Raw genomic sequence first — 26,786 nt, 5'->3', positions numbered from 1 at the left:
AAATACTTATACAGGTGAGAAATTATGGAATCAATCAAAAGCCCTTATTTTTCTGCAAGTGACGAAATTTGTTCGAAATTTCCAAGCTAATAAGAGCAATAATAATTGTTTTAAATAACTTAAAATTATTAATTTTAATAATTGTTTAATTTGTTTAAACATAGGTGAGTTTTCAATTAAAAACATAACTGTTAAATTTAACATAACTGTGTTAATTAGAAACATAACTGTGTTATGTGCGGATGTACGTATGTGCGTATGTATGTCGCATAACTCAAAAACGGTATGTCCTAGAAAGTTGAAATTAAACAATACCTTTATTAAATAGGTAATTAAAACAATACCTATATTTAACGTCAGGACGTTTCATCGATTTGTTTGGCTGATGCGACGGCATCAGCAAATTTTCATAATATAGTAAGAAATGGATACATAATTTCAGAACTGCTCACATATGCCAGTATATTTAAAAAAAAAAAGTTTTAATTGTGGAACAGATAACTAGATTTAATTTTCTGAATTATTAGGCTTTTATTTGTCAGATTTTAACAGTTATAAGTATTTTTCAGGAGAACTTTTACAATAAACGATCCGAGTATAAGTATCTCTTTAATATGGAATAGTCTCAAAGAATTTTCAAAACAGAAAACACCGTAGTAAAAAAAAAAAATTCCAGTTTTTATCCGGTATCGCAATAGATCAAACGAAGTTTAGTGTAAAAAAAATTTCGAAATAGAAAAAAAAAAGGAAGGAAGAATGCTAGGAGAACAAGCAGTTAAGTTTTTTTGATAAAAGTTAGAAAAAAACATGAGGTGAAATATCGGCTTTAAGTGCAAAAGTAGCAATCGAAAGTCGTCTTACAAAAAAGGAGAAAAATGCCGAGGTAGCAGAAAGGAATCGCATTGCCTTTGATCTTTTCCCTTTCCAAAAACGAATTTATTTCGTGCAATGCTCTGCTTTTTTGGCCAACACTATATTTTACTCCTAAAAAACTAGTCCATTCGAACCTGAATATTGTCATTCAGGCTGTTGTGATCCACAATTTCCCCAGTTTTAATAGCACCGTTCTTATTTTAAAAATATTCTTGCATCTATCAGTATGAAACAGTAAGAATCTCCTAAAGTATTGAACAGTTACTCAAAAGTAAGAAATAGAATTTGAAACGTTTAGTATGAAGATCGGCGCAATCCATTTTAATAAATTTTACGGGAGAGTCAAAAAAAAACGTTTCTGCCCACTTAAGTTTTCCGAAGATTTTTTTTTTTTCCTTTAAAATAAATTCAGGGTAAGACTTGATTCTTGTTTTAGTTTTTTAATTTAAACGCATTATTTATTTTTTAGGAATAAAAATAATTAGGATCGAGTTGGTTTTGAAATAACTTGGTTTTCTCTTCTTCATTTTTTTCCTTCCAAATTCTATTACATTAAGCATTATTTTTTGACCAGATTAAGTTCGATTCCGTCCAAGTCGCTTTGAGGACAATAATGTTGACCAAATCGATCAAGTTATGAAAAACAACTTTAAAACCGATTCACGTATTTAAGAGATATTTGTATTTCCTTGAAATAAGGGGGAATGTTTAAAAGAAAACAAAAATACGATCAATACTAAACAAGTTTTCTTTCCCGTATACCAACATCGATTGCATTTAAGCATCAAAATCTCTTGATTTTATTTAGGCTTCGAATAATTTTAAATAACCATTTTAACAGTGAAACATTCAAAAATAATTAAACAATGAAAGAGCCATAATAATGCAATACATTACAAAGGCGCTGACAAAGTTGTACGAAAAAGATATTGAAATTCCAAGTCTTTTTTTAAGAAATAAGACGCATGATGTCGCAGTGGAAGAGTTGATTGTTTCGGTGGCACACTGTTCGAGCAGCATTCACTAGTCAAGATGGTCCTGACTCAATTTATTGGCAGTTTCCACAGCCCTCTGACTTTAAACGAAAGTGAGATGTTTTTAAAAAAATTAACAAATCTATACATATAAGAATGGATGTATGTATGTGTGCTTTTGTTCCTTATACAAACCCAGTTTACATCGGAATTCTGACAAATTTGGCCCAGAAATTCTTTGATCCTCATGAATCACATAGGTGAGTTTTCGTCCTTCTATGAAGGGGGAGACGAATAAAAATCCACAGTTTACGTCAGATCTTTGCCAAATTTGGTACATAGGTAGTATTTGGTACATAGAGTACCTTTAACTCTCAGGAAGTCACACTGGGGGTCTCACCCTAAGGGGGGGGGACAAAAAAAACCGTCGAGATTTTCAACCAGAAAAACAATGAAACGGCAGGTTTAGGTCCATTAACAACCGTGACTGAATTCTTGGAATTTAAAAAAAAATCCTTAATCATAAAACTGCTTTTGACTGGGCTCCGTTAATTAGGAATTTGACACACACACACACACACATATATATATGTATATTTAAAATCAGCCTGATTGATGAACATGCATCACTTGACACGATTTTTATTTTCGAGGTAGACCGTGCAACTCCGGGCAATGTAGCTAGTCTATACTAATAATATAAAGCTGTAGAGTCTGTTTGGTTGAACGTGCTAATCTCAGGAACTATTGGTTCGAATTGAAAAATTCTTTTTGTGTTGAACAGTCCATTCATTGCGGAAGGTTATAGGCTATATAACATCACGCTATGACTAATAGGAGTGGAACAGCAATAAAAAAATGTTATGAAAATGAGAAAATTTATATTATAAAATAAAATGATTGGAACGTAGAAGATGCTTAGCAACGGTGGCTCGACCTGAGAGTTCAGGCTTCGAGATCCAGTGGGGGTAGGTTCGAGTCAGCCATGAGGCAAATCTTGAGGGAGCTTTTCAGAGAAAATCCTAAACGATGCTAAAAATGATTTGTAAAAATATACGTATATACGTTTCATTGTCTTATTTTTCTTATTAAATAAGTAATAATATAAAGCTGAAGAGTTCGTTTGTTTGAACGCGCTAATCTCAGGAACTACTGGTTCATATTGAAAAATTATTTTTTTGTTGAATAGTCCATTTATTGAGGAAGGCTATAGGCTTTTTTTTTTAAATCAGATTGACTGAAATATTTGCAATTGGAAATTAAATGTTTAACTAATTCTTCAGTTCTATGAATTCCTATTAGATGGCGGAGTAAGTTAGCTCTTCGAGAGGGCGCTGTCCGATATGTCGATAGCTGCGAGGAACCATGCCAATACTACGTTGTTGTGATCAGCGAACAGATTTTTAAATGCGGTTTTTTTTTCCGATTTTCTGGTACATTTGATTTTGTTGGATTTTTCTATTGGGTTTTGTTTTTCTTATTTCTTCAACGTTTGTTTTTGTTCTTATAGTTGAAGATAGTTACTTATCTAAGTAAATAATTTGTATTTGAAATTCATCGTATTATTCAATTGTGATTGTTTTTTATAACTTTTTTATTATAGCATTGTTTATTTGGCGAAACCTTTAAATTTCAGGGGAAAAAAAGCTTCACTCGTTAAAGGGCAGGGTTACGGTAGGGTGGTGGCAGGGCACGTTAAGCGATAAACTATACACTTGAAGGGGTTTTTTTTTTTTTTTTTTGAGTTTTAAAGATACTGTTAATATTTTTATGTGTTTTGGCGAATATTTTAAATTTCAAAGAAACTTTAATAGGTCTTTTGAAAAAGGTGTGTACGCATTTTAGTTGAAGAAATATGATCATCTCCAATCAGAATGGGGACGAAGAATTTTTTTCGTTCAACGGACTTCCTTTAACTTCTTAGCACGGACATCGCCGTGCGGGTACTGCTAGTCAAATATAAAATAGAAGGCTATTATGACTGATAATTTCCTCTATCGAGTCATTAACGCAGATTTTGATAAGTCTTTCGTAAACAGCCTATTGCGGCATTGCGAATGATAAAAGACGACGAGGGCAACAGATATACGGTTGTAGCCAGACATTTCCTGCATAGAGTGATAACAATCCAGGAAAACTGCATAATTTTTAAATATTTAATACACAATTTTCTTCCTTTAAAGGCGAAATATTTCTTGCGAATATTTTCAGGTTCTAACCGGAATCGTCGTTTTACTCCTCAATCAATGTACCTAACCCAGTGTAACCGCAGACAGACTCCAAACCATCAACCAAAGACTTCTTTAACCTATCAGAAGTCTTTAATGCGCAATTTAAATGAGTGACTGAGATTCAGCCAGGGTAGTGAATAATGTATTAAAATATTTTCATGGAAACTTTGCTTGAGACTTGTTTTGATTAAAAGATTAGTTTTTACTTTTAAACTGCATATTTTTTTCCTTTCATTATTTTACCCGTTTTTACATGTATGGAAAATATATAAATTTTATGTTTGTTATGTAGATGAATATAACAGAAAAAAAGTAAAATTAATGCAATTTTTTTTTTAATGAAACGTAGTTTTTAATCCATTTTCTAGCTCAAATATGTCGCAGAGACAGTTAATGTTGGGACACATATATCTTACTCTCCTACTCGTAGCAATCGAACTATTACGATCATAGGCAGCGTTCTGAAATACTATCGTTAAACAAAATTTTACGCTGCATTGGGAATTAAAGATGAAGCATCCATAAAAAGCTTTATTTTTTGAACTGGGCAATACGAGTCATGTTAGTTGTTTCGGATTTTTTTATGGGGGAGGGAGGGGAAAGGGAAAGACACGATAGTTAAAGCTTTACGAAAGCACACATAAATTCTTTGTATTTCCTTAAAAATCACTCCTAACTATCTGCCATATGTTCACTTAACCATAACAATTTTAACATTGCATTTTGCTGATAGAACACCGTCTATCCACTTAACCATTACAAACTTAACGTTGTATTTTGCGGATGGAAGACCATCTGTCCACTTACCCATGACAAACTTAACATTGCATTTTGCGGTCGACACCATCTATCCACCTAACAATAACAAACTTACCGTTGCATTTTGCGGATGGGACACCATAATACATTTTTCCACAGGAAGAGAAAAATCGTACACACTGCACAACCAGTGTACATAACCGTACCCCAAAGCCTTTAATGCTCCTCTTTCAATGGTAAAGGAACAACAATACAAAACAAATAACACTAAGTGTGACAAATTAAACAACAAATTTTAAAGCGAAGTTTGAAGTTGCATAAAATGTAACGTAAGCTTTAAAACGAAGACGTGACAGCATCGTAGAATAACCTGACTTAATTAAAAACATCGCAATTTAAGTTGACACACGTATAAAAGACGATTGAATAAAAGTTACCCAAAGTGTGTATAATTAAAACGGAGAGCACTCACTTCTAATACACTTTCTATTGTAATTGTTATTACCAGATATCAAAATTAATAGCGGCGGTCATTATTATGAAAACCTAGTTAATTTCTATATTATAAATTCTGGTCCTACTCTTGCTTAATTATTGACAAATTTTGACGAGAAGTTTTATGTTCTACAAGGAACGTGCTATCGTATGCACCTGGTTATAAATAACAAAACGCCATAGTAATGAGGCGCAGAAAGTTTCTATGACGTTCCCTTTCACAACTTTCTAACTTTTTAACTATGTTCTTGTGGAAAGCATGCGAAACATTTGGTAAGAAAGTTACTCTTGAGCAGTTATTAAAATTAAGAGAATTGTATACTTTTTGTTTTAATAATCGCAACTAAGGATTTGCATTTGTTCAGGGAAAGTATGTGTGGCATAAAGATTTAAAAGCGAGTGGATCAGTCTTTGAAATGAATGAATCACGAAAAAAACTTTGATTTTTGAATACAGTAAAATCTTTCATTTATTTAATAAAATACTACTTTTTTAAGCTTTATTAGAGAAAAACCCTTGCTCATTTTTTGCTGAAATTGGATAATAAAAATTTTTGTACAAAGTGATTTCGTTATTAAAGATTGATATTGTTCTATGATTTACACCATACATTTTATACCATACACAGCTAGTTAATTTTTTTTTAGCTAAAACTTTTTTTCTAATATCAATAATGCGAAGGAAAGCTATGAAGAACAATAAAAGAACACAAAAAGGGAAAAATGAACGTAGAGCATGAACTGGTTTCAGAGGGTAGGCAAAACCTTGTACCACAAGACTTTTTCTACTTTGCGAGTGGGAAGTGCTGAAATGCCAGGCCCCCCCCCCCCCTCCATTCAAAGAATTACAATAAACAAAACAACAATAAAATTAACAAATAAATGGACTAACCTGTGAACAGCGTTGGATGGAATCCAACCCGACAATGCTGAGTTATAGTAATGAAATATGAAGAAGCAAGGGCAAATGACGGTCGCGAAAGTCAGGGAAAAAAACAATTAAAAGGCGGGGGGAATAAATAACTAAAAGCAAAAAGAAGGCAGTAAATAACTAGATAACGAAAAACTAAGAAATACCTTTTTGACATTTTTGCGATCTGACTCAACTTTCATAGATTGGGAGACCCTTCGAAGGTTCTAAAACTGCGCTATACTTCACTCCAGTAAGCAATTCCCTACATTTCAATTGAATCGCTGATTTTGAAAAGGGCGTAAGTCACCATTTTTGACAAATCGAGATAATAATGGGAAACGGTACTGTGAACGAACCTACTAAATGAGATTGAAAACGGCATAAGTTTGTATGAAAAGTGATTGAGAAAAATGGAGGGAAAATTTGCGATGATTTTGAAAAGGGCGTCATTGAACTTACGCCCTTTTCAAACTCATTGGCAAATTCCAATAGATGTCGCTGGTTGTGCAGGGTGATATTTTTTCTTTCTCTTGTATTACAGTGTTTTATGAACTGTAGTGGGTAATCTTCCGTCACTATTTCGCGATATTGCATCATTATTTTACCAATATTAGGTCGTCATTATCTACGATGTTTTGGTTTAGGTATTTTTTTTAAACATTAATGATAGACAAAGTAAATGAAAAAAAAAAACATAAAAAAGGTGTCAGAAACATGCTTTGATTCATTTTTTCCAGAGAAACGTGACGGTGTCCTTGCTAATCTGTACTCTACGTAATCAAAGACAATACAAGACGTCTTTTGTCAATCCCTCGTTGAACACCATGAAGCCGAAAAACATCGTCCCAGAAAAGAGAACCACGAGTGAGGCAGTTCACTTTCAGCTATCATGTCATGCAGGGCTCTCAAAATGTATCTGTTTGTCAAAAGGTTTTTCTCAGTCTTCACAGCGTTTCCGAAAAGAAGCTAAGGCGTTTACAGGGATTGTTAAGAGGAGGAGACACTCCAAAAGAACTGCGCGCTTAAGCTCCTCGACCAAATTTTTAAGATTTTCGCCATTGAAATCCACCGAATGGTGGAGTATATTAATTCATTTACCTCAATAACGTACCACTATTCCAGCGGAGAAAATATCTAAGTCCCTGACGAATATCATGCATTGATTCTGGCTACCAGAAAGGATCCCTTCACTGTCAAAGTGCTACGCCCCAAAGAAGTCAAAGATTTCAGTCAATGGTGGCCAGAGTTTTATAAGAAATCCTGCTTCTCTTTGAAAAAGACCCGCCCGGGACAGAAGAGAGATTATCACGATTTTATCTTCATCAGTTCCAACAAGATGTACGTGTTTGATTCTTCAACACCTAGGATCCTTCTTGATTTTGACCGGATTGACGGTCTTAGCTACAACAGTTACAAACTCCTGAAAGTCAAGAACATCCCCGATCTACCAACTACGCCAGCATACACTCACTGATCAGGTGCCCATCAATGAAAAGAAGTTGACTAACATTAGAAAGCTCCTCTTTCACATTCCCGAATAACACCATGGATTCTACAAAATGATCCTCTCTTGGAAAAATACGGCTTCTAACAACGCCAACCAATTTGTAACATTTATACAATTAAAAAATATCTTTTAAATAAGTGCAAATAAAATATTTTTTTACTGCCAAAAACCGATTGAGTTTGAAAAGGGCGTAAGTCATCTAATTTGTAAATTCGGTATTTGATCCAATTTAAATCGGAAATTAACCAAAACTTCACTGAACATATGTAAAAGCAATGCCTTTGGAATGACTGCTATAGATTTATAATAACTAATTTGTAACTTGAGATCAACGGTTTTATCAAGTTTTCTCAAAATCAGTTACTTCTTACGCTATTTTCAAAATCAGCGATTCAATTATTGTAGTGTAACAAAAAAAACACGAGTTATTTGTATCTAAACGGCTGTTGTGCCGTGTTGTTACTCCAAACGTTTCGGCCGCATCTGCGGCGGCCATCTTCAGTGTTAGCGTGGTCGAAGCTTCCAGGGAAGCGATTTCCTAGCAACTTTCCTTGCAACTGAGTTGCTAGGAATAAAGCACTGGATCCTTCTCTTAAGTGACGACACACTTTGATCCATGCACTGCGCGCCGCTTTCGACTGCGATTGGAGACGGGCAGTCACGTGGGTTCAGTCCGCCATTTTGTGTCGTTGCATGTGTGATTTCACTGTGCGGAATACTAGATATTTTCTCTTTGCTATTCGTATTTTTCATCAAACGTTATCTTTAATGTGAAGATGCCTTGGTGTAGTGCATTAAGATGTTCTAACAGTTCAAAATTACTATATCGAAATACATTGGAAGATTATTTATGTATTTTAAATGTTTTCATCAATACTGCTGTGCAATTTCAGATACTTTTTGTAACTTTTGTTGAAATTGTAATATTTTTTACGTTTCATGAAACTGTCTGATGGTTTGTTAACTTTCATGGGATAATAAGAACATTCACTAAAATCATCATAAATAGTTCCTTCAAATATTGTAAAGCTCAACTATGTAACAGCACCTAATAAATTGCTAGCAGTAGTAAAATATTTGTCCTGTTTTTAAAACTGATTTTTCTGAGTTTAAGATAAAAAAGCCGTCAAAATTAAAATATACTAATTATTTTATTTATTTTTAATGTAAATTTTCTATTGTTTACTTAGTCTCAAAATGTCTCAATAACTGTAGCGAAATTATTTTAAGAACACGTCGTTTTGCTTTTAATTGTGTCATAGCCATGAGTTTCAGTGTGTTGCCAAGTTAATTATTTATCTATTTTTCGCAAAAAATTAAGATATTAAAAGTATGAAATTATTCATTAAAAAAAAAATTAAGCTTCTTTGAGATTATAGTAACATGTAACTCAAGGCAATTTATATAATTACGTGAAGATATTTTTTTTTTTTTTTTTTTTTTTTTTTTTTTTTTTTTGCCCGGAAAAAATCTGTTTTCGTTTAACTTTTATTTTGATGTGAAAACCTTTTTAATAAAAAAAATATATATATATATATGATTTATTTCAGTATCTGTTAATTTATAAATTCATTATTGCTATTTATAACAGTTCGTCACAGATGTAATCTGCACTCTTTTATTTGAATTCCTATTGGTATCAAATAATTCAATTATTATTATTTTTTTAATATTGATTTAAAATTGGTTACATTTTATTACCAGTTCGTTGAATTTTTAAGAACTAGTAGTATCCTTAAAAATCAGGGTTAAATGAAAGACATTTTTTGATGTAAAATCGTTATGAGAAACAAGAAAATGTTGGTATAATGTTAAAAAAAAAAAAAAAAAAAAAAAAACTTGGAAGAGTCCTGCTGAAAATAAAACCTTATTAGTTAAAACAAAAAGAAATTTTGCAATTTTTTAGAAGTGAATAATTTTCCATAAGAAAACTACACACATTAGAAATATAAATGATACTGCTTTGCATGAATAAGTTCAAACTGTTGCCCACAAATAATTTATGACATAATTAATTTAGCTCACTACTGCTCTATTCAATAGTGGAATTAAGGGGCGGGGGGCAGGAGGCCCGTGCCCCTCCCAAAAGGATGAATTTAACAATTTTATTCACTATTTTTAATTGACTTCTCCATAGCATTTTTTTATATAGTTAATTAAACAGAACACAAAACACACATAGAGCATATTTTGAATAATAGCATTTTTATTTGCTAAAGAAGTCATACTGGAGTCCTAGAGTGGCAGAATACATTTATACATCCAAGTCGTTGGTTTTGAATTAAAGGGAACGTAATATCGCGATTCGTCCATTAATTTTTCTTTGATGGAATCAATAACTAACATTCTTCAAAAAATGTGCAGGCGTGTCTAAAAGAATTATTTTGATCCAGGAAGCTATTTGCTAAATAATAGCTTTTTCTTTTTCAGCTTATAAAAAATGCAAAATGAAAGAAATCATATCGTAGTTTCTTGAGAAAACTATGATATTAATGGAGGCGGCATGCAATATGGATATGTTATCTCAACTGTATCATGGCTTCAAGAACAATAAGCAACTGCTTTGAAATTCACACAGAAATTGTCCTGAATTTTTCAGTAAAACTTATATGTTTAATAGCTATGATTTTCTTAATTAAATAATATTTTATAGTTAAAATACTAAACCATACCAAATGAGGTATGGGTATATTTTTTTATTGAATAACCTTGCCCTCGTGTTATAATCATTACGACATTGTTCCTAAAATTAAAACCTAGATAATTGTATAGCATTTCGGTAACATTATTATGGTTTAGTATTTAATTGGCTTGAAACGTTAGAAATGTTTTACGTCCACATTCAAAGTATATTGGTACATGATATGTATGTACTTAGAGGTGGATCATTAGTTTAAGGGATCCTAAAAAAATTTAAAAAAAGACATTTTAAAATAAAGTAATGAAAATTTTGTTATGAAACATCGTACGTGGCAGGGGGAAGGAGGAGGTGCTATTCAATTTCCCGGGCCCCCTCCGAGAGATTTTTCTGTATCCGCCCCTGGTCCTACTACACCAACTTTCTAATAATAAAACACATATTTAAAACACTTCAAGTAATTTGTAACTCAGAAGGTCTATATGGGGGAAAAAAGAAATTACTCTTAAAAATGGTCGAACATTTCTTCAAAACATCTTTTTACTAATATTCGGTTTAATAATAAAAAAAAATATTTTACTAAGGTAAAATTCAACATTTTTGTGTGTTTATTCTCAGTTACATGAGTTACGATTAAAAATCTGTAAACATTCGTTGATAAAAAGATACTTTTCAATGAGCGAAACTCTGTATTTTTCTACTGTTGAGATAGGGAGAAAGTTGCGGAACGACACAAAATGGCGGACGCTGGAGCGTGTCGCCACTTAAGAGACGGATCGAGGGCTTTAGCTAGGCAGTCGTCAGTTGCTAGGAAGTGGCTTCCCTAGAAGCTTCAACTATAGTGCCTAGAAATAGTGTGCCGATCGACGGGGAAAAAGTGAGGTCAGATCTGAGGAAAAACCAGATGGCACTGCGCTCGAGATGTACGTTATGCTCCTCAATCAGACTCATTTTAAATCAGCGATTGCATGCTCATTTTGCAGTTTAAAAGCCCCGTTTATCGGATTAAACTTTCTTCTGCGCAAAAGACAAATTCTGTGATAAGTGCTATTTGTTACATTGGTGTTCATTTATTTTTTGAAGAATATAAAATTACCTTATGCTAATTTATCTTCAATGAAAATAATAGACTATAAGGGGTCATTCATTAAATATGTAAGGCTCCCAAGGGGGAGGGGGGTTGGAAAAGCCTCTACGTACCTTTGGGGTGGGGGGGTCAAACTCATTCTTACGTAATATTTTCCAAGTCGGTATTTCACATTAGAAATTGCGCGGTCAACAAGTGATTTGGCAGAGATTATGTTCCATTTGCGTATAGAAGATAAGAAACGTGTTAGGATAAGATGTTTTTTTATTTGTTTTACAAACAATGAATAGTGTAAAATATATTAAAAGAGTCGCATTATGTATGGCATGTTTTATTTTTAATTAATATTACATCAAAAAAAAAAATAAATCAAAAATGTCGAAAAAACATTCAGTTTAGATTCTAACTTTTCAGTAACTATTTCTATACGCAAAAAGTTAAATTTAATAATGTGAATTTAATAACGATTCCAGTGATGTAACGATTCCAAGATTTGTTATTTTCTCATTTTGAAAAACGAAATGGAATGTTACGTAAGAATAGGGGGGGTGAAAAATCTTACGTACCATTACATGGGGGAGGGGGATCAAAAATTGCCATAATCATCCTTAAGTAATTAATGAATGGCCCCTAAGTATTCAATAACTGCGCGTCTCTTAGTTCTCTACTAATAATAAAGCTGAAAGTCTCTTGGTCCGGATTTCTGTCTGGATCTCTGTGACGCGGACAGCGAGCGCCTAGACCGTTCGGCCGATTTTCATGAAATTTGATACAAAGTTAGTTTGTAGCTTGGGGGTGTGCACCTCGAAGCGATTTTAAATTCGATTTTGTTCTTTTTTTATTTTAGTTTTAAGAACAGTTTCCGGACCAAAATTAGTAAATTACGAAATTATAATGACGTGGAACCGTAATGTGGGAAGAGCGAATGAACATAACCAATTGGCGATAAATTCATCATCCATTATTTGTAAATATACAAGCTAATCAAATGACCTTTTAATTTTCTCCTCCGGGCAAAGTCCTGCGGTTACCACTATTTTCAAAATAAAACTGCTTCGAAATTCTTAAGCTAATTAAAATTATCAGGACTTCTCAGTCTGAATCGAAGAGTCGGAGTCGCTTGAAAACCTACCGACTCCGACCTGTTTTTTTTTTTTTCTTTTTTTTAAATTTTCAAGGACTTTCCTTACATTAAAAAAAATAATAGGGACACTTGCTCCGATCACATATAACATACTAATTTGCAAATAACTGCAATTGGCAAACAGCTGGCTTGATTATTTGTTGAATTTTCGGTAATACTTATCAACGTCAAACTGCTAGTTTGCTTATTTTTATAACGTTCTTTAGAACCTGTCAGCAAACGGTTTTGTTGTCGATAATTATCGAAATAGAAGTGTTTTTGAATCTGACGTTATCATTGTCAAAAAAAAAAGTATTTATGTATTTTTATCTTTTATCTCATATGTAAAATAACGAAAGAAATGTATCCTTAAAAACTAAAAACAAATGGGGAACCTCCTCGTCCCTCTCCTTTGTCTAACATTGCTTATGATAGCTTTAAAATGTTCTTTTAAAAGGAAGCGCAGCTTCTGAATCTCCCTACCCTTAATCAGGAAACAACATGACAGTGCTACAATTAAAAAATCTAAATAAGTAGCGATCAAAAGAACATTGTGATACATGTTTTTGGACGCAAAAAATATTTTCCCGTTATTGATATATGAAATTTTAAAGCCTATGGGAATTTTAAGAAAAGCGAGTCTTGTTGTTACAAATTTAGTGAGTTTCGATGGGGATCTTTCTCACGCTCTGTAAATATGGATGTCTTGCCACATGCAGACGAGGAAATCGTCTGTAAGAAATTGGTACCTTCAATTCCTCGCCAAGTGTTTAAATTTGCCACTTTTCTTAAAATTTCGGGAGACTTAAATACCTTTTATCTCGATAACGGGGGACGATCACGAAAATAATTATCAATTTCGTACAGGATTTTAAAAGGCTAAAATAAAAAAAAAAAAATTTTTTTAATATAACTTACTTGTTCGTTGATTCCGTTTGTACGAAAGTCGAATGGTCGGTCGCTAACAGTTACCAGGCGTAGCGTTGCTGGAGATTTCCAACCTATTCTCCAGACTTTAGAGGTGACCCTACCATATACCGTGCCCAAGTCGGGCTCTTTCTCATTTAGGGGCCTCATTGACTCAGGAGTCGCTCCATTCTGCTTTAAACTCATGCTGGCTACATGAATGGGGCTTGAGTCTCCCAAGTGGCATTAAAAACAATAACAAACTGTGCCCTAAGCCATCTCGATTGATAATACACTTGCCTTAAAATATAAGTATCAAATTTTCAGTCAATTGTGTAAAATTTTGTTTTGAAAACATCCTTGTCCTTTGTGTCTACTTCAATAATGATCTTTTTATCGTCAATATTATTTTCCACATAATTTTCATTATATACAAAAACTACAATATTTGGAGATTTTTTAAATTTCATACAAACCCAATATTCGTTAGGCAAATTAATATGAGCGATTTCCTTTATAATAGATTTATACATGGTTATTTTAGTTTCATCTGCGGAAAGATCAAGTTTTATTTTTTTCAAACAGGAAACATTTTTCTTAACTGCATAATTCCTGATGGACCTTTTCTTTGGTAATTTTTTAGTAAAGTATGTTGGCAGACTTAGGAAAATTGTCGGAATTGCCTCATCTTTAAAAAGAGTTTTTCCCCGAGGAATCAAAACTTCCTCACCATTTATAATACGCTTAAAATGCGTTTCAATAAAATGTTTTTCGAAATGCAGAGCACAAATTGAGCAATATTTACCAAAAACTTTATCTAACCTGGGAATTAACGATTTCCATTTAGTTTTTCTTCATCTGATGAAGCTTTAAAAAGCGTAACTTATTCCTTGCATGTTTTGTACCCACTTTTGCACCCTGGTACGAAACAAGATGAAGCTTTATTTCTTCCAATGTTCAACTTTGATGCCTCCATTAAAAGCCTTAAACGCTGTTTCATGAAATATTCACGAAATAAAGGTAAAAAAGAGAAACGCGGAACTAAATTGTAACAAAATCCCGCGTCTACTAATGTAAACACCGCGAAATTGAACGTACATCTCGACCGCACTGCCATCTAGCGGTTTTCATACAATTTGTCTTCAAGAATCGTGGGGAAAAAAGCGCCGGTCGACACACTACTCTTTCTAGGCACTATACTTCAACTACGCTAACACTAAAGACGGCCGCCGCAGATGCGGCCGATACGTTTGGAGTAACAACACTCAGACCATGGCACAAGAGCCCGGAATCTTACAACATTATTGACACCGGCCATGAAAGTCTTCATTCTTACAAAATATTTTCTGCTACAAACTCTCTTGATTTTACTTATTTCATTAATTAAAATATTTTTAAAAACTTAAATGAAGATGTTACGTTGACTCAAAAGAAATCAGCTGAGGAACTTGAATGTTTTTATCGAAAAGGTCAATATTTACGCCGTTGTTTGAAAAACAAATATTTGGAACTTTTTGAATTTTACATTATGAGTTAAATATATTTGAATGAGCGTATGCGTTGTGAAATGATCTCCAGTGAATTCTTTTGAACACAAGTACTGACAGTAATTCATTCGACTCAAATTTGTTTCATCGATATGACAGCTCTCTCTCTCTTTCATCATTGCATTACGTGTTAGAAAAAAAAAGGGGATTTATCCAATAATTCGTATGCTCGAAATTATTTTGTAACTTCAGTATAATTCAAATAAGTAGATGCATGGGTACCGGGAGTGATTTGAATGTACACATTTCAAGCCTTATGAAAAGATAATGAATAAAGATATCAGAAATTCTGAAAACTTCTTTGCTTTTCATGAAATATTACATTTATTAAATAGAAGTTTTGCTTTTCAAACTATATTGCGAAATGTATACTAGATACCATTCGTCATTAGTTTTCGCATATGATATGAATGTATATAATGCAAGATGAATCCTCCACAATTTCTATTACACATTTATTTGAACTTAAAGCAGAATCTTATTCTCAGAAGATCTTACCTTTTTGTGGATTTTAAGCTAGCTATTATTTTTGTAAATAAATTTGGAAAATAAAAAATAATTTTTGATCAACTTTGACATTAAAAAAAATAATAAACTCTCGAACCCAAAACTATGAGGGGTTTTTTTCCAAAGACAATTTAATAAACATTTCGAGAAAATTCTATAAAGAAATTTAAAACCATCTAAAACAGAAAGTCTAGAAGAATGGAAAACCCATGCATCGACAAAAATTGTAACTTTCAGAAAAATGCATTTAAGGGTGATAACGGCGTAAAAATCAAACTATTCATGCTGGTAGGGTTCAACTTTGAATGTCACATTTTTTCTCAACTGATAAAATGCAGTAGAGTACAATTTTGTCTCAGCATGATTTTTTTTTTAAATATAAATTAGCAATGCATCTATCCACAATGGTCATGTAATTTGAAATTTGAGTAACATATATACAACAGCAAAGGTTTTATGAGTTAAAAACTTAGTATAAAAGCAAGTAGCTACTTGTTCTTATTAACAGTTTGGTGGGGGGGGGATGAGGCAAAGTAAAATAACTTACCTTTTTCAAAATGAACAATTTGGAAATTGTGGTTTGAAATTTACAGTGAGTAGAAAGTTTTTCCTAATAACCGTAATAAAAATTGCATTGAAATATTGGTAATGAATTTGTACCTTCAAAAAAAGTGGAAAATTTTCACTTTTATTTTATTTTATTTATTTATTTTTTCTTTTTTTTCTTTTTTTTTCATGTGGCAAGGTGGAAAACAAAATATTTTTCATCAAATGAAGGAAAAAATAAAGGAGTAAATGAAGAAATAAAACAATAAACGAACTAATTAATTAACATATGACAAAAAAGGAGTGAATAAAAGTGTGTTAGAATAAGAAAATAACAGAATAAAGGAATAAATAAGTGAATTAATGAATGAAGGGATGTAAATGAATGAATTAATTATTGAATACGTAAGTAATTTAACAAATGAATGATTAAGTATATGAAATGAACTATTTCATTTTGCTCCGCGTGCACGTGACCGATTGTATTCAACTAAAACATGCCTAATATTAACTAAATAAGTACTGCACTGGATATCAGTGGATCTCAATTAATACTTAAAATCTTAATTACAAAACATTACTAAAAAAACTGCTTTTGATAAACCGCAAAATACTACAATAAATGTTTCAAATTTTGAAAAAGATTATTTCTTTTCCTGATTTTTAGAACTGTTTATTTTTTGATTGCATTCAAGTATAAGTTTAAAAACTTAATTAAAGTTAGGCAGATGATGCGTCAAACTGTGAAAACATTTTATCATTTTACTCTACCCCATATTCCCCTACTAAGGTGAGTTCAAATTAAAATGTTGAACGCAAAAAAATAAACTATATTTAGGTAGTAAAAGAAAGAAATACTACCATTCGTTGTAATGTTAGTGATCCCGAAGTCAGCAGTAGGGGTGCTACATCGATGTTGATGTTGTGGAAACATTAAAGTTTTTGTTAAAACATCGATGTTTTACTTTCGATGTTTTTGGACCATCGATGCTTTGGTTTCGATGTTTTTTTTTTTTTTTTTTTTTTTTTTTTTTTTTTTGCATTTTAATTTAAAACTATTTTAAAATTTGCTCCAATTTTCTCGCTAGGTAATTAAGTTTACTTATGGAGTTGCTCAAAAAAAAATAATTTTTTGCACCCATTTTATAGGATCAATTTTTCTTTGTAGAGAATGATTTTTGGGAAGATCACTGCAAGATAGTAGAAGATTAATTAGAGAGTGAGGAAGACGTCAAAGCTTTTGGAAGAACCTGACACTGGTAATATCCGTTTTCCAAGAGAAGGCACTTCGCCACGCCTCCTCGAACGCAGAGTTCCATTTTACGTGGAGGTGATCGGTATGCAATCCACGCGCTTCTAAAGGAGACAGCCAGACAGCCTTAACTTGGGCGTGCATTTTAATGTGCAAAAAAAGTCTTAGACACCACTTACGCCACTTGCTTCACTTGTTTGTTGTCATTTTAATTATTCTAACCTTTTAAAAACCGCTGCTCTTGCAACAAAATGCTATGATCCGAATATAAATTCTGCCGAAAACAGCAAAATAGAATCATCCCACGTGACGAGGGAGGAGTCAAGTGCCTTCTTGTGAAAAACGGGCAATAGTCTGGTGCCAGAACTTGTAGTCTATTTCAAGGCTCCAGTTCTTAAATTAAAGGAAAATCCTACACGTTACTAAGGTGAAAATTATAACTTTAAAAATTCAGAGCTGGTAAAAGTTGCTTTAAAGTATTTGATAGTGATGGCAACTTCTGTTCCATCGGAAAGGGATGTTTCTCTGACTGGTGGGATAGTCTGCGAAAAGAGAAATGCGCTTCTGGGGGACAAAGTAAACAAACTTCTGTTTCTCCAAACTATCAACACCAATATTCGGGGTTACTTATCGATTTCTCCCAACAAGTCGCCCCTCTATTACTTACAATTTGTGTTTAATTATTAACTAAGAGTACAACATATATTTCTTGCTCTTAAAAATAATTGTTAGAATTAATTTTGTATTTTTAAAATAATTAGCACAAATTTATCTCATCATTCAACTGACGGTAAGTGCTATGATACATTTTTTCTTAGATTCTTTTTTGATATAAATTTACTTTTAGATTCATTCAGATTGGAAATATTTCCTCATTACTATAACTCTATAACTAGTTTGTATTAATCGGTGCTTGTCTTATTATCAATTTTTGTCCTACTATAATACCAAGATGTTGCGAAACTATTTTTATTAAATTATATTCATGATTTGAGGTTCAGTATTTTCAATATATAGACGTATTCTTTTGTATTGCTTAAATTAGTGTAGTATATTCAAAAATGTATGTTATACATTGATAAAAAGATCGATGTTTTTTGGTCGATGTATCAATACTAGGGTTTCCAATCCCGAAATCCCGATCCCGAACCCCGCGGGATTGAGGGCAAATTTTCTATCCCGCAATTTTTTTTTTTTTTTCATTCAAACGTTTTCCAACTTTTGCCGCTCACAAAGCAACTATTTTCTCAAGTATCATCTGTTTGAATTACCTTTCTCGTACATCTGCAATAAGAGCGAGAAAAACTGTGTCTCATATGATGAACTGTGGATTTACCATTTAAGAACACAATAAAAATAGAGTATATTTTTCTGAGAATGAATTGGTATTCTCATTCGGAGGTTTCAGTTTTCATACGGACAGCAATTGAGAATTAATAATTATAATTTAAAAATATTTTTTAAAACCATCACTAAAGCTGAAAATCCAGGATATTACGCTTTAGAAAAAAAAATAGGGAAAGTGTATTATTGATTGCAAAACCCGCTGGAGTAGCCTGAATGCAATGTTGGATCACTTTTGTAAGTTTACGGAATCGCACTCAAAGCCTTTAACTTACAAAAAGTGCACAATATTTTTCTCCAAAGAAGAAAGCAATGAAAACCCTGCCATTATTTATACAATATTCGGTACGGCTCCAAAAGCGGAGACCGAAATTGGAACACACAGGCTGACTCGCATGACTGCAGTAAATTAAGCTGATCAAGCTTCTAAATGTATCTTTAAAGTGAGAGGTAAAGATAGCGAAGTTATCGAAAAACTTTTACTGAGACTGCGACTTGGTGAAACTAAGCAACTCTTACCCCTTACTGTAATAAATCGAATACACTACCACAATGACAAACGCAAATGAAGTCATTTGAGTATTCTCAATGCAAGTTATCTCGTAGCCATCGTTTTTGTCCGAAATTTGCTATTCTTGAACAAAAACCAAGCATAAGAAAAGAAAAATCTACTTCAAAAGGTGATGAAGTTAATGGGGATCTCTTGCTAAATGTCCGCCGTAATTTAGTGTCAGTAAAACCAACTGTACTGGAGCCACAGTACATGTTTTCATCGAGAGGATTATTTTTTGAGTAACCGAAAACCTTTTCTCATTCCATACGAACAATGCTTTGTCGGGACACATTAGATTTTTTTGGGGCACACTTTCACGTATAAAACGATAATTACTAATTGGGATCTGACTTTGTAGTGCTCCGCAATTCGAAAAAACTACTAATTCAAGTAGCAAGAGCAGTTCTTCCTAAAAAGCACAACTTTTTCTATTTGATATTAAAATTAAATTTTTAGAAAAATAAAGTCAATCCCGTGGGACTGGTTCCTTACAATCCCGAGATCTCGCGGGACTCAATTCGGCGCGGGATTGCAAACCCTAATCAATACCATCGATGTTTTAATTTCTAACATCGAAACATCGAGGTTTTGCTATCGATGTCGCACCTCTACTCTGCAGTATCAAATTTCGTGTTACTTTTTTTTATAAAACTCAAGCAAAAATTCGGGAAATAATTTCAAAATTCATTTTAAACAGAAGTCTTTGGACCCATAAAAAGAACCATCTGCAATACTTGTAATGTAATCAATCAAATGAATCCTGAAAATGCATAACATTTTTTCAATTCGGTATGTACTTGAGGGTCCACCGTGGCTTTGTGGTAGAAACTTCGCCTCATAAGCCAGGGGTCGTGGGTTCGATTCCTATCGGTGTCCTGAATGTAATTTTCTTTCTTTGTGCTCTACATCTTTGTCGTGTTGTTTCATCTGTAGATAAATAATAAAGTAAACTCTCGAGCCAATGGCGCAATCCTTCCCTGGTATTTATTAAATGTGAACACGTAAACAACATTGAACAGTATATCCTTGTGCGTAATCGAGCATGATGCAAAGCAGCAACAAGCATAAAATAGTGTGGCTCTGGATAGTCGAGCATGACCGTGACAATAATTGCCTCTTTTGGGGGAGTTCGGTAAAAATGGACGTGTTGTTGGTGCGGATTTGAATTCGAATATTTTTTCAACATTACTACTAAAGTAACCAAAACTCAGCTAAAACTCAGCTCCAATTACCCTTCCCTATTATCCTAAATATAGGTAATTATTGTCGAAGAACATAGCTCAATAACTAGAACAGAAGTATAAGTAGGCTTGATTAACTTTTCACAACTTGTCACACTTGTCTAAATTACTGCATATTGTTAAGTTATAAATATGTTTGTATTCATTATATGGTGAATTCCAGGAAAAAGAAGACGTGACACTTGAATTTAAAAAAAATTAATATTCTGTCACTTGCCATATACCATTCTCTTCAGAAATGAGTTTCTTGAATCTTATTCTGTTTTTTTTTTCCAAATAGTTTGATGACTTTTAGAAAATCAAGTGAAAAATCAAGTTTTCTCTTTGTGTTTTTACAGAGCAAAAAATATATTTTTTGTTATATACTGTAACTTCAATAAACTTGCTAGCAGCGTATAATATTTAGGTTAACTTATCTTTTGAATGTCTGGTTAAACGTTTTGGTAAGTAATTTAAAATACTTTTCTTTTTCAACCATGAAATAGGTCCATTACTAAAGTGACAATTTGATGTCCTTCCGTTACCAAAATACTACATCTCATTTAGTTCACCAAGAACCTATATAGTGTATAGAAACTAATGTTTTTTTTATGCAAAGCAGATTTATGTCTCTTGTCGAGGAGGCACAGTTAGAATTTTAATATAGATTTATATGGTTTTTAATGATAACGAAAGGACCAAAAAATACGGTAACGGAAGGACATTTAACTATAAGCTGATACAGGATAAAATTTTAGAATGCTAGTACAAAACAAACTATTATTTAAATTTAGTAGTCACATTTAAAACATATATGAGTAATATGTGTACAAAAATTATGTGCTTTCATTTAAAAATTTAACTTTTATTTATTTTTTTTAAACTGTTTCGTGATTTTATTTCTTCTATTGTATGTGATGAACATCGTGAGAACTACACTTAAAAATTCCTAAGCATGTGAAAATCATTTTCGCATGATTTGTGATATGACAAGCCAATTCAAGCCGAAACATTTGCTTAAAAACTGAAAATTTATATTGGAACATTACAATATTGAAACTGCTTTCAGATTTGTTGCCAAAAGTCATAGGAAAGGACTGTTGAGAGCATTGATTTAACCGTTAAACGTACTGCGAAGAGATCAGTAAATTCATAAGTCAACTTTCAAAAAAATGGAGAAAAAATTATCCAAAAATATCCATTCTCATCTTGACACACAAAATATGCGCTATTTGAATCCTGTAACAAGTTATGTTATTGAATATAGTAAGTACTTCAGCAAATTGAAGGAGATTTCACTTTAAAGTCAGCAGACTGACTTTGAAAGTCAATAAATACTGTTGAAAATGAAGATACAGCTGAATCAAAAACATCAAATCCTAAGAATATGCCAAAGAATTCATTATCGTTAGGACAAGTTTTGCTAGTTTAATGGAAAGGAAAGAAATTAACAAAGAGCAATGTTGCACAGGTACTTCATATAGAAGATGAAGGAAAAGAAATATCTTGTTTGAGAATGCGTAATAATGTGGGAATGATCTTTGTGTTTGCTGAGAAAGAAGATAAATGTTCTTATGATAAAAGTATTGAGTATTTAAAGAACTCAGTATGTAACAGTTCGCTCCGGAATTAGATATCATTGTTTCCGACTGCTGTATTAGTTGAATAAATGTTTGTAAGTTGAAATTTACCAAGTTTAATTGTTTTGGACTTCTTGTCCTTCCGTTACTGTCCATCCGTTACCCTTAAAAAATACGTAATTCGTTTTTACACTTTGATTAGTCTTGCTGCTTTTCATAATATATTTAAAGGTTTTTTTTAATAATTTTATTTGAAACGGACATTTTCGTAAGTTGAAATTTACCAAGTTTAATTGTTTTGGACTTCTTGTCCTTCCGTTACTGTCCATCCGTTACCCTTAAAAAATACGTAATTCATATGCTTAAAATAATTATTTTCTAAAACTAGAAGTCAAATAGTAATGATTGAACACTCCCGTAAGTGCTCTAATTTTTATAGAATTTTCCCTGTTATAGTTTAGCTGAACTTTTGGGGAGAACATGATAGCGTAAAAATCATGTCGCAAAAATGACCTTCCGTTACCGTTTTTTAGATTTGATTTTTAAAAAAGTTACTAACAAAAAATTCTTAGCTTTGCCTTTTTTAGCAACTTACTATGATGTGTATATAAATCTATGCATCAATTTTTGAAAAAATATGTATTTTGATATGCTCACTGACACAGAAATACATTGTTTTTTTTTTTTTTTTTTTTTTTGTAAAACTGTCCTTCCGTTACCGCTGAAATTCACCATATGTCTATTCAATGTCTTACTGTTCCCCTCAAAGTGTTATTGACCATGCCAATAGTCTTTTTGTATGATGATGCGCATGAGCTTGATTAGAGCTCATGATATATGAGTAGCTGTAAACGTGTAATTGTTTCATGTATGTAATTTATCTCTATCTGTTATTAAAGGATTATGCTTCTTGCTCTTATATTTTATTGGGCTATTCTAAACTCTACTGTTTAGCTCAACACATATAAGGGTGAATATCAGAAAAAGTTCTAATTTAAGTCCCAGATAAATGTCTCAAGCACTTCCAATTAAAAACCAAAAAAAATAATAATAATAATAACCATCAAATAGTAAACTTCGTCGCACATGCAATCCATATTAAAATTTTGAGGTTTTACTTTAATATATGACACTGGAATTCTATTAGTTGCTCCAAAATCATGTCGGTAACTGTGCCACGTTCGAATAACAAGTTTCAAAAAAATCCAGTGCATCATAAAACATCTCAGCAGAAACAAATACAAAATGATGTAACGTGTTTTATGTTGTCTATGAGAATTGACTCTTGTGTTTTAGAAAACATAAATTTACGTCGATAAAAAAAAAAAAATATGCTTGTCCCAAATTTTCATACCAAGTTTGGAGCGCAAACTTGTGGAATGGTTATTTCGAGTAAAAAACTTTTTTTTGGCTCCAATGGATTGCGCGGGATGAAACCTTTTATGTAATGTATGAGTTCCAATCGAAAGTTTTCACTTCAGTTGTATAGAATTACAGGTAGAATTTTCCAATCTTTACTTTTCTGTTTCTACCAAATGAAGCGTCATGTCGGCATCGCAAATTAAAACGGAAAATAAATTAATTTCTCAAACTATTTTTGCATAATTTAAAATACTTTTTCTGCGATGAAAAAATAAATGCTTTTTGATTTTCGAATCTGTAATTAGCGATGTTCAGCGATCAAAAATTCGGCTATAATCATGTCGGTAGCACATTAGTAGAAACCATTTGTTACTGAACTGATGCGTGCGTTACTGATGTTTTTCACAATGTTTTTTTTTTTTTTTTTTGTGTGTGTGTGTAATGAGTTTGTTGACTATCTCATGATTGAAAAGTAGTTTAGTTTTGTAAAGTATGCTACTGAAACATTATTTTCTCCAAAATTTTGAGTTCTGTAACAAAATTTTATCTTTGTTTTTTCACTCTCTTTTCTTTTCCACAAATAATCAGACCTTCGTTCGTAACTGCTTCCCCAAAAGCTATAATTGTGTTTTAAAAAAGTAAATCTGTTAACTTGTGCAATTGTACCCCCCCCCTCCCCTTCCAAACTCTGACTGTGTTGAATTAGTTTCGTTTTGTAAGCTTGTTTTAAGATTTTTTTTTTTTTTACTATTGTCTTATGCGTTATTTTTTCCTCAATCTATTATTAATAATTTCAGTTTCTAAAAATAGTTTTAAATTGAAATTTTCAGCGTAATGTGTTATAATAGTATAATTTAATAAAACTCAGTATAAATTCAAACTCGGCTTTTAAGATTTTTCTGAATTTGAAAAAAAAAATGCGTTTTTTCTTAAATTCCAGAAATTTCTCTCCATTCGAAGAGCGAATTGTTTGTAGAAGAAGAAAAAACTGGTGTAACTTTTTCCTTCGCAATGATTCTGAACTGTCTTTCCAAGTCATAAAAACGGGAGTGAAGATTTAATCCAATTCAACCTTAGCGCATAAAAAATATTAATTACGCTGCTTTTTTTTAACCATTTCTTTGTTCCACTTTAAAGTTATGCGAAGGGATTTTGAGATTAACTCATTTAGGAGGTCTGTGGTTTCCATTTGAGATTTAAATAGAATTTAACTTTAGAAAAAAAAATTGACCACAACCGCGTAATTAAATGCACGTTAGATGCGTTAATAAAATTCTTAACTTTTTGTGAGGGGAAAAAATAAGCCTCTTAAATTATTAGCATTTAAATTATTTTTCACTTTATTTATTCAAGTAGAAGAACGATTTTAACTCAAGAAATAACATATAATGTGCATAATTCTTTTTGCGGAAATATTGATATAAAACGTATTGTGACAGTTAATTATTTTGGCTAATGTTTTTTTTTTTTTTTTTTTTTTTTTTTTTTTTTGCGTTTAATGGCGCATTTCCTCTTGAATGCACCTTACTACATTTAAAGGTAACTTTCATTTATTTACTTATTTTTTATGCGTGACAGCGTTCTAACGCATTTTGTTGACAAAGTTCCTCCTATTAGAAAATGATCATTGCGTTGGTGAATTTTGTGCCTTAAACTTTCTTTGGATGATGAATCCAAAAAAAAAGGAAATTGAGACTCAAGTAGTTCCTTCTATTAGAAAAATGATCATTGCGTTGGTGAATTTGGTGCCTTAAACTTTTTTTGCATGATGAATCCAGAAGAAGGAAATTTAGACTAAAGTACTCACAGGGATAAGTGCTGATGCACCTTGAAGAACTTTTACCAAAATTCGAATTTGCTCCATTTTTAATTCTATTTTCTTTTTTATTATCTTATTTCATTGAAAAAATGACAATTGTTCCATTTATCACCCCCCCCCCCCTCCCCTCCTCCCGTACGAGCCGCCTATGTCTTAAGGCCATATCACACGTAACGAAATTCGCTCAACCTACCCGTTCAACTTCAAGCTTTCATTCAACTTTCTCTTGGAGAAGTTGAACAGGGTTTCCAGGCTCTCAAATGAAGGGTTGATCCTAAACGTGGCTTCTGTCTACCACTTTAGGCGACTTAGCACAATGTACTCTGAGCGATGTTTTTTGGATTTAATGGGTTTTTTTTTCTCAATTTATTTCAAAACTGTAAATAAATTTCAGTTTTGAAAGTTGCAATCATTCGAAATTATGAAAAAGTGATTTATAAACATGTTAATTTTACTAGCTCAATACAGCGATAACAGCCCTTTTACCTAAAAACAATGAGTAAAAGCAGGCCTGGATCTGTAAGTTTTGATCCCCCCTTCCCCGATAAGAATTGATTAAAACCATGGAAGCTTTTCTTCACTATTTTTTTTTAAATTCAATATTATTATTTGTTTATGTTTTAAACGGCTATTTTAATTATCAGACAAAGTTTTTTTTTTTTTTTTGACTTATTTTGTTTTTGAGGGAGTTTGAAATTCTTAACTCCTGATTTTTTTTCCTCTCATTTTACGTATAAGTTCATTACAAAATCAATGGACCATAAGAAACTTTTTACAATAAAAAATTTTGTTTTATCCATCTTTCTGGGTCTTAGCAAGTTTTTTTTTTTTTTTTGCAAATGTAGGTAACTCTTATGTAACTATTACGTTTTTTACACTTTGATTAGTCTTGCTGCTTTTCATAATATATTTAAAGGTTTTTTTTAATAATTTTATTTGAAACGGACATTTTCGTAAGTTGAAATTTACCAAGTTTAATTGTTTTGGACTTCTTGTCCTTCCGTTACTGTCCATCCGTTACCCTTAAAAAATACGTAATTCATATGCTTAAAATAATTATTTTCTAAAACTAGAAGTCAAATAGTAATGATTGAACACTCCCGTAAGTGCTCTAATTTTTATAGAATTTTCCCTGTTATAGTTTAGCTGAACTTTTGGGGAGAACATGATAGCGTAAAAATCATGTCGCAAAAATGACCTTCCGTTACCGTTTTTTAGATTTGATTTTTAAAAAAGTTACTAACAAAAAATTCTTAGCTTTGCCTTTTTTAGCAACTTACTATGATGTGTATATAAATCTATGCATCAATTTTTGAAAAAATATGTATTTTGATATGCTCACTGACACAGAAATACATTGTTTTTTTTTTTTTTTTTTTGTAAAACTGTCCTTCCGTTACCGCTGAAATTCACCATATGTCTATTCAATGTCTTACTGTTCCCCTCAAAGTGTTATTGACCATGCCAATAGTCTTTTTGTATGATGATGCGCATGAGCTTGATTAGAGCTCATGATATATGAGTAGCTGTAAACGTGTAATTGTTTCATGT

This window comes from Uloborus diversus, chromosome 5 (assembly GCF_026930045.1).
Source record: "Uloborus diversus isolate 005 chromosome 5, Udiv.v.3.1, whole genome shotgun sequence".
NCBI classification, from domain to species: domain Eukaryota; kingdom Metazoa; phylum Arthropoda; class Arachnida; order Araneae; family Uloboridae; genus Uloborus; species Uloborus diversus.
This window is presented reverse-complemented; position numbering follows the sequence as displayed.